Here is a 12,264-nt window from a genome sequence, read left to right on the forward strand (position 1 = left end):
CATAACTTATTTTAATGGTATTAACCACACCAGACAAACTATTTTATATTAAAAAAAAAAAGTTTATTAACTGGCTTATATTTTGTTGAACCTTGACAACCTCTATTTGGCCTGAACAAAGCTTGTTCTTCTCTGAGATCTTATTTCACAATCTCTTTTCAAGTACCACTAACTCTTGATTTAATAAAGAATGATATCTATGAATTATTCAAATTTACTATGTATGCTGGTTAGTTTATATGAGGAGAAAGAATCTACAAACAGATTAATGGCACTGCAATGAGTTCCCTCCCTCTCTCTCCCCTTTAGCAAACTTTTACATGAAACACTTTGAAATGCCAACCTTAATAGTGTCCACTACCACCTTCAGTCCACCAAACCCCACCTACTCTTTCTGGCAGAAACTCAAATCACACCTCCCCCTCCCAGCACTATACATCTCAACCTTCCAAACTATTCACTGTTTAACAACTTTCGTCCCAAGGGTGGTGTCTGCACATACATCCACTCTGACATACCTTGCCAGAGAGAGACCTAGAATCATCCAACTTTGTTCTTCTTTGTTTGAAAATATCCCTTCCCCCCATTCAATCAAATTCATTTGTTGTCTTTATTGCTCCCCCCCAACGCAACTAACCACTCTGAGCTCTTTAACTTCCTTTCCTTAAAAACTGATTTTCTCCAGTCCCACTTTCCTAACAGTGAAATTATCATCTTAGGAGATTTTAATGTTTACAACAACAGCTGGCTTTCCTCCTCCAGTTATACAGATCTTGCAGACAGAGATATTGAATCATTTGCCGTCACTAACGACCTTACACAACTTGTTCAGATGCCAACCAGAATACCTGAACCACTCCCCAAATGCCCTAGACCTCTTCCTCACCAATGACTCTTTCAAATACACAGTGACAATAGTGAGCCCCTGGTTAATTCTGACCACAATCTCCTCCCATGCAACAACATTTACACAGACACTCCCATACAATAGTTTGGCATTATAACAGTGCCAAGTGGGACAGCCTACACAACTTCTATGCCACATTCCCATGGTTGGACTATTGCTTCCGGCCTTCCAACCCAAACATATGCACAAAACTTATTACCAAAGTAATCCTCACTAGCATGGAAACACATTCCACACAATTCTCTGAACTGCCATTCCATAACTAAATCTAACATTCCCTAACTGATGAGAATTCTCCAAAAGATGTGCCAAGGCTGTACGAGATGAAACACCAGACATACCATAACTGGCTCAAATCAAGAATCTCATCCTCTTTTAGAGCTTATACTGAAGCCCGAATTAGATCAAAAAAAAATCAATGCTTCCAAAACAGAGTTAGAAAGAGCAAAAAGCAGGAAACTAGCAGCCTGTCCAAACGGCAGCCGAGCCTTTTGGTCCCTCGCCAAAGCAATTGGCTGTAACTTCTGCCCAACTATTCTCTCTCACATTTATCATACCCAGATGGCTCTAGTGCATCATCACCCACAGAAAATGAAAATCTTCTGGCTTCACACTTTGCTTCTAATGCATGCATAATTGATGATGGTAAATGTCCCTCCAACCATTCCAGACACTCAACATACAATGCCCTCTATATCCTTTTGCCAGGATAAGATCAGAAAAATACTGACCAAATTAGACATAAAAAAGTTTCCTGGTGCTGGCGGCATTCCACAAATTGTCCTAAAATTTTGCGCAGCAGAACTGACTCCTATCATATGTCACCTATATATACTCTCTTACTTCACTAGAATCTATCCCACAAACTGGAAATTGGCCTATATTCAGTCCATTCCCAAGAAGGGTGACAAGTCACTGCCGTCCAACTACTGCCCCATTTGTTTACCTCAGTCCTGTCAAAAGTAATGAAAAAAATCATCAATTCCCAACTCCTACACTACCTTGAAGACACTCACATAATAAATGACCGCCAGTATGGATTTTGTCGCTGGCGATCAACAGGAGATCTGCTCACATATGTCACCTATCTCTGAAATGTTTAGCAAATCTCAAGTGGATGCACTTGATATCTCCAAAGCCTTTGACAAGGTCTGGCACAAAGGCTCACTAAAGAAACTACCATCATTCGGTCTGACCAAGGACTTCTGTAGTTGGATTGCCAGCTTTATGTCTGGATGCAACTGTATGTGATGGTGGATGGTTCCCTATCCTCTCACCATTCAATTAATGCTGGAGTTCCACAAGGTTCTGTCCTCTCAACAACCCTCTTCCTGTTATATATCAATCCCTACACAACTCACCTCAACCTACAGAACATCAAGCATCAGTCTCAATTCCGATCTCCAAGCCATCCTACAATAGGGTTTGGATAACCTCATCAATTTCGATGCTAATAAAACCCAGTTCTGTCCTATTTCCCATAAAAAAAAAAACATCTTTTCCCAGTATCCTTTTTGACAATATCCAAATTTCCAGACAGTTTGAGATCTCTCTCTTCTTGAAATTACTTCACATCAAATCTCTCCTGGCATAAACACATCACAACCATTGCATCCTCAGCTTCTAAAAAACTAGGATTTCTCTTTTGCTCAAGACATTACTTCACCTCTTAACAGCTGTTAGCATTATACAAATGACAAATCCGCCTAGCTATCAAATACTGCTCTCGCATATCGGATGGAGTCCCTAAAAGCTCCCTCAAAATGCTTCACTCAATACAGAGGAGAGAAATTAGACTTATTAATGACCCATCTCTTACCAAATCACTCCCCCCACTTTCGCACAGATGTTTGGTTTCTGCAATACGTAATCATCATCAAAATCCTGCCATACTATCATATCTTGTACATCAAGGGGTGTACAGGATATGATAGTACTACATGAAAAATATACATCATTACTAACTTCCTATCTATAATTTTCCTCCAAATGAGTCTGTTACTTGTCAAGACTCCAACATTACCAGATCTTATATTTCTATCGTCTAAGGCACTTTGTACTGTATCAATGCACCTATATCCTGGTCTTCCTCTGGGTCGTTTTCCTGCCAACTTGGCAGAGAACACTTGTTCTGCTAAATTTTCCTCGCCCATTAAGTGACCAGGAGCTGACATTAACATCACCTGATATTAGCTCTGCTAATGCATTCCTGGATGCTGACAATGTCAAGTTCTTTCCTAATATTCTCGTTTTTAATATGATATTGCCATTCATGCCATCTGTTCACGCCTCTAATCTTTCTCAGGACTCTCATATCTGCGGTCTCTAGTCTTTGGTCAAGTGTTTTACTTCTGACCCAGCTCTCAGATCCATAAGTTAAAACTGGTTTGAACACTGTCTTGTATACAGCTAATTTAGTGTTCCGACTAATTTCTCTCTTATTCCATATGAATTTATTCAATCGACTTCCCACCATACCAGCTTTGCTGATTCTGTTGTCTTTTTCTATATTTAATTTACCATCTTCAGTAAAAATCATGCCAAAATAGCAAATGTTTTACTTGTTCCACAGGTTTCTCCATTCACAATACAGTTCTACCTATTTTAATTGTCTTTGTCTTTTTATTGCTGACCTTCATACCATATCTATTACAACAGTTATTCAATTTAGTCAGGGAATCTTGCAGACTTGCAGCAGATTTATTTAGAAGTATAACATCATCCGTATAAAGCAAAGAGCTGACATTAACATTTCCAATTTTGATATCATGTTTAATACCACTTTCCTTCATAATGTGATCCATATAGATAATGAATAACAGAGGGGATAATGTACATCCTTGTCTCACACCAGATTTAACAATAAACCATCTTCCTGTACTTCCTTCAATTCTAACTGCTGACTTACAACTCAAATAAAGACTAAGTATTGCTTGATATAATGCCCCATTGACACCATATAACTGCAGCATATTGAATAGCTTCTCTCTTGGCACCTTGTCATATGCCTTTTCCAGATCGACAAAACTTAAATACAGATCTTTGTTATATTCCCATGCTTTCTCGACTATTTGTCGTAAAGTGAAGATCTGATTCTGACAGCCTGTATTTGGCCTGAATCAGCTTGTTCTTCACCAAGCTTTTCTTCCACGATTCTTCTCAACTGTTTCTCAAGTACACTTGCATAGATCTTGCCAGGAACACTCAGTAGGGAAATACCTCTCTAATTCTCACATGCAGTTTTATTTCCCTTTTTATATACGGGTACTATGAGAGCTCTACTCCAATCATCGGGAATTCGTCCCTCTGTCCAGGCATTCTGAACTATGCAGTGCAGCCACTGTAAGACTCTTATACCACCATACTTCAGCATTTCTGGTCGAATATCATCTACTCCTGCTGCCTTTCCACATTTCAAGCCTTTGATGGCTTTTTCTACTTCAAGTATGGATATGTATTCCTGACTGCATGCCTGGTTGTTTTTTACCATTGTGCTGTCATCACTGCTTGTTTCATTTAGCAAATTTTCAAAGTAATTACTCCATACTTCAAGGATATCTTTTTCATCCATTTTCATTTCACCTTTATCATCTCTAACTCCTTTTACATCACACTTTCCTCCATTTCTAAGCTTCTTCAACAACCTCCAGAATATTTTGCCACTTCTTGATATTTATTTTCTATGTTCTTGCCAAAGTCCTCCCATGACTTTTGTTTAGCTAGTTTTACACACTGTTTAGCTTTCTTACATTTGTCTCTGTATTCTCTAAGAGCACAAACTGACTTATTTGCCAGGAACTTTTGATATGCTTTCTTCTTTTCCTTCACTGCCTCTTTAACTTCCTGTGTCCACCATGGAGTTCTAATTTTTCTATCTTTGCAGACAACTTCACTACATGGCTCTCTAGCTGAATCAATCATGGGATTTCTTCAAGGCTTGGAACTGAATCTCCAAGGTTTGGTTCCTGTTCTCAAACTCTTTCATTTTTCCTTCAATAATCTTTGTGTATTTTAGTCTACAGTTCCCATCTGAGAGCTGCTCAACTTTTATTCACTTTAAAACTTTCTTACATGTCATTCTTTTCAATATGAAATTCAATTTTATCCTGCTCAAGACTAAATAGTGATCACTTCCAATTTCAAATTCTCTGTACACTCTGTTGTCCTGCACCAGGGAGAAAACAGCACTATCAACAATAACATAGTCAATGAGACTTTTCTTATTCTTTGCCTCTTCTCTCCATGTGAATTTGTGCACATTTTTATGTTGGAACATGGTATTAGTAATAACCAGTCCATGTCCTGAACAGAAATCCAACATGTATTTGCCATTATTATTGGCTTTGCTCTTTTCTCCAAATTTTCCCAAAACATTTTTGTATGTCTGACAATCACTTCCTACTCTGCTAATTAGATCCCCAACAAGGATCAACTTTTCCTTTTTCATTGTTTCAGTAGCTTTCTCTATAGCCTCAAAAAATTCCTCCACTTCTACCTTAGTAGAACCTTCTGTGGGACCATAGGCACAAATAAGTTTCATTGTCCAGTTCCCCATTCTGATATTTGCCCAAATCACTCTACTTGACACTGCCTGCTATTCAAGAAGATGACCCTCATATTTTGTGTTGAATACTATGGGTACTCCTTTTCCTTGATTGTCATTGCCTGAATATAATATTTTATATTTATTGCTCAGAAAGATCTCACCAGTTTTGTCTTTTTTGTTTCAGTCATCCCTATTATGACGATCTGGTACTTATCTAATTCCTCATCTAGCTCCATTTCTTTGCCATTCAGGCTTCTTATGCTGATAGTACGGATCTTTAACTCTGGTGATGTTGACTTGGGGTGTGTTTTCAGATTTGTTCCAGTAGCTGACTTTTTGCTGTTCGCCCTTTGTCCCTGCCGAAAACAACGGGATCTTTTTTAACGGGGCGACGCCCCAGCCGGTATGAAATTTTGTATGTTGTATCATCATTTTTTATATTGGTTTAACCAATAAGAATACAATTTGGTCGGCTAAATCCCAAATTGCCAGCCCATCCTCGTTCATTCAGTATTCAAGTAGATCCCCAACAAAGTGCACCATGGGAAGGTGAGGGTTGGACTACATTAGGGTGCCAAATTAGGACTTTAGATCTTTTGTGTATTATAATTTGAATTGTTTCACATACTAATTGTTGTGTATATACATGCTGGTTTGTTCTCTAAATATGCTGATTTGAAATTCAGTGAAATATAAACCAGTTAATAAACACCTTTTTTTATGAAATAGTTTGTCTGGTGTGGTTAATTCCTCTATAGAGTAAGATTCCTCTATATCGACCTTTTGACCAGGTCCTCTGAATTATATAGTGTATCACTGAAAAATTTCTATATGTATTTAGAAATACATAGTATTGCCAATACTCACCTGTTACACTTTTATATAATCCACAGACATATTGCCATCAAAAGGAATAAATATAATGGAATTTTTTTTTCAAGAAACACACAATTTCTGCTTATTTTCTCTGTACAACATCTGTTCATTTTCATTTTCCTAAAAAAAGGATAAAAAAAATTTATTTTATATTAGTTCATCGAGAATAGCATAAAAGAACAAGACAGTATCAAAAACATCTGATAATTAAAATAAGGCAGAAAACCGATTTGGTTAGAATATTTAAAATTTAAAAGATAACTTTTATTTAACAATATTACTGAAGCATATTAGCAGACAGGTTTAAATGATTATGGATTGTAACTTCTGGCCAACAAGACTTAAGTTATTATTATTATTATTACTCCTATTACATGGGTATCCCCATGGAATCAGAAGACTCATTGTGGGAAACCTACACTAACCATTATTCACACAATGGTTAATCACACACAATTCACACCTATCACACATCTCTTTACACTCATCCACTGGCAAAGCAATCACAACTGTTTGTCGTCATTTAATCCACACCACCACCACCACTCTTCAAGCAAAAAAATCTGGTTTGTACATCCTTATTAACCATGCTCTTACATACCATAAGTGACTTCTAGCTTTCTTTCTATTTGTAACATATTGAAAAATTTGTTTTGTGTCAATCTTATAGAACTTACATATCTGTCAACAACTGTATACTGTGCAACCCAGCTTGGTCACTTATCTCTTGCCTCACCTCCTGATCCTAGAGAAATCCTGGTGACTACAACTGTGGACAGTAGTCAAGATGTGACAGAATTATAGCCTTGATAACCTCTCTTTTTACTTGCCAATAAGTTCTTCACCATCTAGGTCATTCATCCTTTGAGCTTTTTTGGCAACTTCTGCAATATGCCCTTTGCACTTCAACTCTGTCCACCATCATTTTTAAATCCCTAGCAATGTCAATTTCATGCAATCCAGTACCATCCTTTTGATATAAAGAATGTACAAGGGTGTGTTGAAAAGTTGTGATAATCACCATGAAGGAATTGACATGTCTGGCATATCTTCTTATATATCTTAAAAGAAAAAGAACAAATTCTTACAATTTAATGAAACATAGAGGTTAAAGTGTTTTAAGATATGTTCTTTCTTGTGGTTATATCAGTTGCTTTAATATAATTTTTGTTCTACGTGTTTATCAGAACTTTTCAGCCCCCCCCGTATGTTTTCATTCTGAAGTACACCTTACATTTTGCAACATTAAATTAACAAACACATTATTCTTTGCCCACACTGCCTTGAAAAATCACATCTCCCTAGTTTTGAATTGTCAATAAATAAGTGAATATCCTCCACCCTCTCCTAAAAACACATTCTCTATATCATTAATATAGAGTAGTGGAACTAGTACAGATATCTGAAGCAGACCATTAATCACCCTTATTTCCTTGAATCCACCCCACCATAAATCTCAGTTGTCTGTCTGTCAACAACCTCCCCAATTGATACTATCAGTTTCATATCCAATCCTATTTGCTTTAACTTGTAACAGTTTTCCATGCAGTACTGTCAAATGACACTGCAAAGTCATCCACTATCATCATGGTGTAGCCATTTCCTTTATCCAATTCCACTGTTACTTTATTATAAAATGTAAATAATACCAATACAGGACCTAACTTTAACAAACCATGCTGCATGCCATAGAGTATCAAATTCCAATCCATCCATTCCTGAATTTAACATTTGACAATCTTTTCCAATACTTGAACCACCACTCCTGACATAGTTATTAGTCTGTCATTTACTACTTTTGTCTTGGAGCCACCTTATATAACGGAACTATCTTATCCTCTTTCCACTCCCTTGAAACCTTACCAGAACTGAGACTTAAATTAAACAGCTTTGTTAGAGACACTGTCAATTCTCCAGCACATTCTTGTAGCATATTAGCTGATGTGCCAACTACTTCCACTATTATATTCACACTGATATTTTCAGTATACTGAGTGCCTGCAGTTTGTCTAACTCAATTTTCATGTTAGCCTGTATCACATGGCATACTACATTCCCCTGGGTCTACCTCTCCCTCTTTTTTTCCATCCAGTTTCCCTTCTCATATTAATTTCTGAATGCCTTCGTGTCTAGTTAGATGTCCAAAATATTTGTTTTCATTCTTTAATGAACATTATTTTCATTAATGTTCTTTTCATTTTTGCTTTCTTTATAACATCATTTTCTCTGTCCATGATATTTTCAATATTCTTCTGATAGTCCACATTTCGAAAACTTCTAATTTTTTCTCTGCTTTATTTAGAGTCCATGTTTCATTGTTGTAGAGAAGACTTGACCAGATATAGCATTTTATTAATCTTTTTCTTGTGTCTATGTTAATGTTTCTCGATGTTAGAACAGTTTCATATCAATAAAGGCTTTTCTTGCTATCTCTATTCTTCTTTTTATTTTTTTAAGGGAATTATTATTATTATTATTAGATACCTCCAGGGAGTCCAAAGACTCATCGAGGGAGGGCACCTGCTCTACAACTCTGTCTCTGCAACTCAATCCACCAACTAACTGCAACTAAACCAACACCACCTACCACCACTAGTATTTCCAAAGACAATCACAAACATCCATGCCCACGGTGGGATTTGAACCCGCAGCCTTTTGGCTGGTTAGCGTATTTCCTCCATCTGTAAACATTTGTCCCAAATATATAAAAGACTGAACCTGTTCAATTTTCTTTTTGTTAACAGTTATATTTAATTTTTTATTTATTAGTTCTTTTGATATAATCATTCACTTTGTTTTCTTTACGTTAATAATTAATCCCATGTCTATGCTTCTGTTATAAATTTCAGATTTTGCAGATCAGTTTTGCAGGTCATCTTCAGATTCTGCTATAAGGACTGTGTCATCTGCATACCTGAAGTTGTTGAAGTTCCTACCCCCGACTTTTATCCCCTTCACAATTCTGAAATATCTTTAAAAACTTGTTCACTATATATATTATACAGTAAAGGTGATAATATAGAGAGAAAGATATTGTGAAGCAGGTTGTGGAAGGACAAGAGAAAGGTGGATTCAAGATTGAAGATGTGATTATGGAAGAACATATGATGGAATACATAAAGGTGGAGATCAGATGGATATGGATGAAAATCAAGAGTCAGGATCAGGGAAACAGGAGTGGTAAGGCTGGAGAGAGAGAGAGAGAGAAAAAGGAGGGAGGAGTAATAGAAGCTGGAGTAGGGAGTGATTCTGTTTGTTGGATGGCCTCAAAACTCATTAAGCAAATTGGTTAGGCATCTAAAAAAAGAAGAGATTTTAATTATAGAAGTGTGGATGGCAATGAAGAGATAGTGTATGGTTGCAAGAAACATGAATTTATTTAATTTCTGGAAACAGCTCAAGGTTTTCAAATGTCTGATTTGATGATATCCTCTCAGGATGTTTTTGCTAATTAAATAACATTGCTGCCTGCTGGTTGGCAAGTGTTTGGTACTGGTTTGGGAAGTGATGAAATAGGAAAAGTTATTGTCAAAGAGGGATATATAAGGTGGGTGATTATGAGATGCTCCATAAGCAACTATCATCAGTATGTTGGATTGATTTGCTGTGTAGAAAAGGTGTTGACAGAGCATGGAAACTGATAAGTCAATATTTGACAAAAGCAATACATAACTGCATACAGTTAAGTGAATAAATAGAGTAGGAATGAAGCAGGTGGTGGAATTATGCAGGTGGAAATTTCCACCTGCATAATTTACTATGCAGTGTAACTGCTGTAAAATTTTATACCTCTGCATTTAAGGATTTTTGGTAAATATCATTTACTCCATTGCCTATTCACATTACAGAATTTTGAAAGTCGTTTCTACCTCCAATACTGAAACATTCTTATGACTACATTTTCCTCCAGGATATTTTGTAGAAAGTTATACCACTGGATGAAGAAGTATATTAAACTTGACAAGAAATTATATTCTTATTTTAATCATTTACCCAAATGTAAGGAGAAAAAAAGCTTGCATGTGATATATCTTCATGACTAGTCTACTTGTTTATAGAGGCTGTTAACTTCCCATCTGTTGTCTGAGTCCCATAATGCAAAAACATATGGGAAGAGCCATTACCCAGATCAGATTTCACCTTTATTTAGGTCTCATCAGTGGGAACCAGACCAGGTTAAATCAATTCAGAAATCATATATTTTCTATATAAAGTAGTAAAATAGTGCATCACGCTATTATTAAATTTTCCATATCATCGATAGTTGTAGGAAGTTTTCCTGCTGGATTATAAAGTATATATTTGTTTTAATCCTTTATCCAAGCAAAGTCATAAAGATATTTCACATGCAAACTTTGTTTGCATGTGAAATATCTTGGCATCTTTAATTTGTATAGAGAGGCTGTTGAGTTCACATCAATTGCCTCAGAATCCCATAATATGAAATTATTAAACTAGACCCAAAGATACAAAGGTCTATTTGCTTATGCTTGTGTAAAAGAATACTAGAAGCATTATATAAATCCTTCTTTCCATCAAATATAGACCACAGATCCACAAATCCTACATCATTCTTTCTGCACATATAGACTTATTAGCCTCCTCAGTTCGCCTCTATCATAGCGTGGTAGGAGACTTACAATCTTCATCTCGCTCTTCAGTTTTGCCTCTTCTAACAACTACTTTACATCCTTCCTTGTACAATATTTCTTACCTCTCAAATCATTTGTGCTAACCAAGACAATCATTTCCTTAGATTTACCTTTTTTGCATCTGGGTGGCATTTTGAAATTATGTTTAGCATTATGAATTCTGTTTTTCTGTCTTTGCAGTGAACTTCATCACGTTTCTTTGGATTAATCGATGAATGTTTTTTCATATCTTGCCAACTGGATTTCTAAACTTTGTTTTATGTTTCAAGCTCTTTCACTTTTCCTTTAAGAATATTTGTATATTTCACTCTGTAATTCGCATCTGAAAGATTGATCAATTTTTATTTTTTTTAAAAACTTTTGTATGTTTTTCTTTTAAATGTAGTACTCTTTTTATACTAGTACTTATCCTCTTCATGCCATGACCCATGAAGAGAATAAGTAAATAGTAAATAATTAAGTCTCAGATCTGTTTTTTCCAGATACCTCTGTCTTGAGCTACCATTTCAACTTGTTTCCAACTCTGCCAACCAGCCAACTATTCTTCTTTCCTTTTCTGTCATTCTCTGACAAGTTAATTTAGGCCTTCTTCTTTTCCATAATCCTTCTGGGATCCATGTCAGTGCCACTCTATGAATCCCTCTGCTGTCCATTCCAAGTGTGTATCTAATCCATTTCCACTTGGGATTTTTAATTTCATCAGTGATACTTTTTTTTTTTTTTGCCAGTCTGCTTATATAAAGTCATTGTTTGTTATATATTGAGGTCAAAATATTATATTTTATGTTATTTGAAAAATATTTAATTAGCTTCCTGTTTTTGAATCAGTTTCCATGCCTCTGATCCATATAATAATACTGCTTTAACATTACTATCAAATATCTTTATTTTGTTTTTATTATGACATTTTGATGATTTCCATGTATTATTTAATTTTCTGAAAGCAGTATTAGCTGTTGTCAATCTTTGCATTATATCCCTGTCAATTCCTCCTTCAGTATCTACAAAATTGCTCCCATGTATGTAAAATTCTCATCTTCTGCATACTGACTAATTTGATCTCCTTGTGCCATTTGCTTTTTAGTTTAAATTTAATTCCAAACTCTCTGGCAATATCAGTAATTCTGCAGCCTTCTTCAAGCTTTTCATTAATTCTTCCCCAGGTGAAATCATCTAGATGACATCTTTGAGTCATTGCAAGACATCCAAGTTTGTTACGACCTTGTTCCTTCACAAAAAGAGCTTCCTTCGAACACAGTTCACTTAGTGCAGCCTTTTGTCTT

At 36.0% G+C, this 12,264-nt stretch overlaps 1 protein-coding gene across 4 annotated transcripts in view; it reads right to left on the reverse strand.

Annotated features, from left to right (window-relative positions):
* The window catches only part of pdm3 (POU-domain protein pdm3), a 442,629-nt gene that overhangs the window by 341,574 nt on the left and 88,791 nt on the right, over positions 1 to 12,264 (reverse strand). For all 4 annotated transcript variants that reach the window (XR_016548447.1, XR_016548448.1, XM_090394167.1 and 1 more), the window contains one exon: positions 6,321 to 6,449. The gene's annotated coding sequence lies outside the window, so the exon portion shown is untranslated. The remainder of the gene's footprint in view (positions 1 to 6,320; positions 6,450 to 12,264) is intronic.

The sequence above is a fragment of the Typopeltis vanoorti genome, chromosome 6 (genome assembly GCF_054136105.1).
Source record: "Typopeltis vanoorti isolate ZY-2024b chromosome 6, IOZ_Tvanoo_1.0, whole genome shotgun sequence".
Taxonomy (NCBI): Eukaryota; Metazoa; Arthropoda; class Arachnida; order Uropygi; family Thelyphonidae; genus Typopeltis; species Typopeltis vanoorti.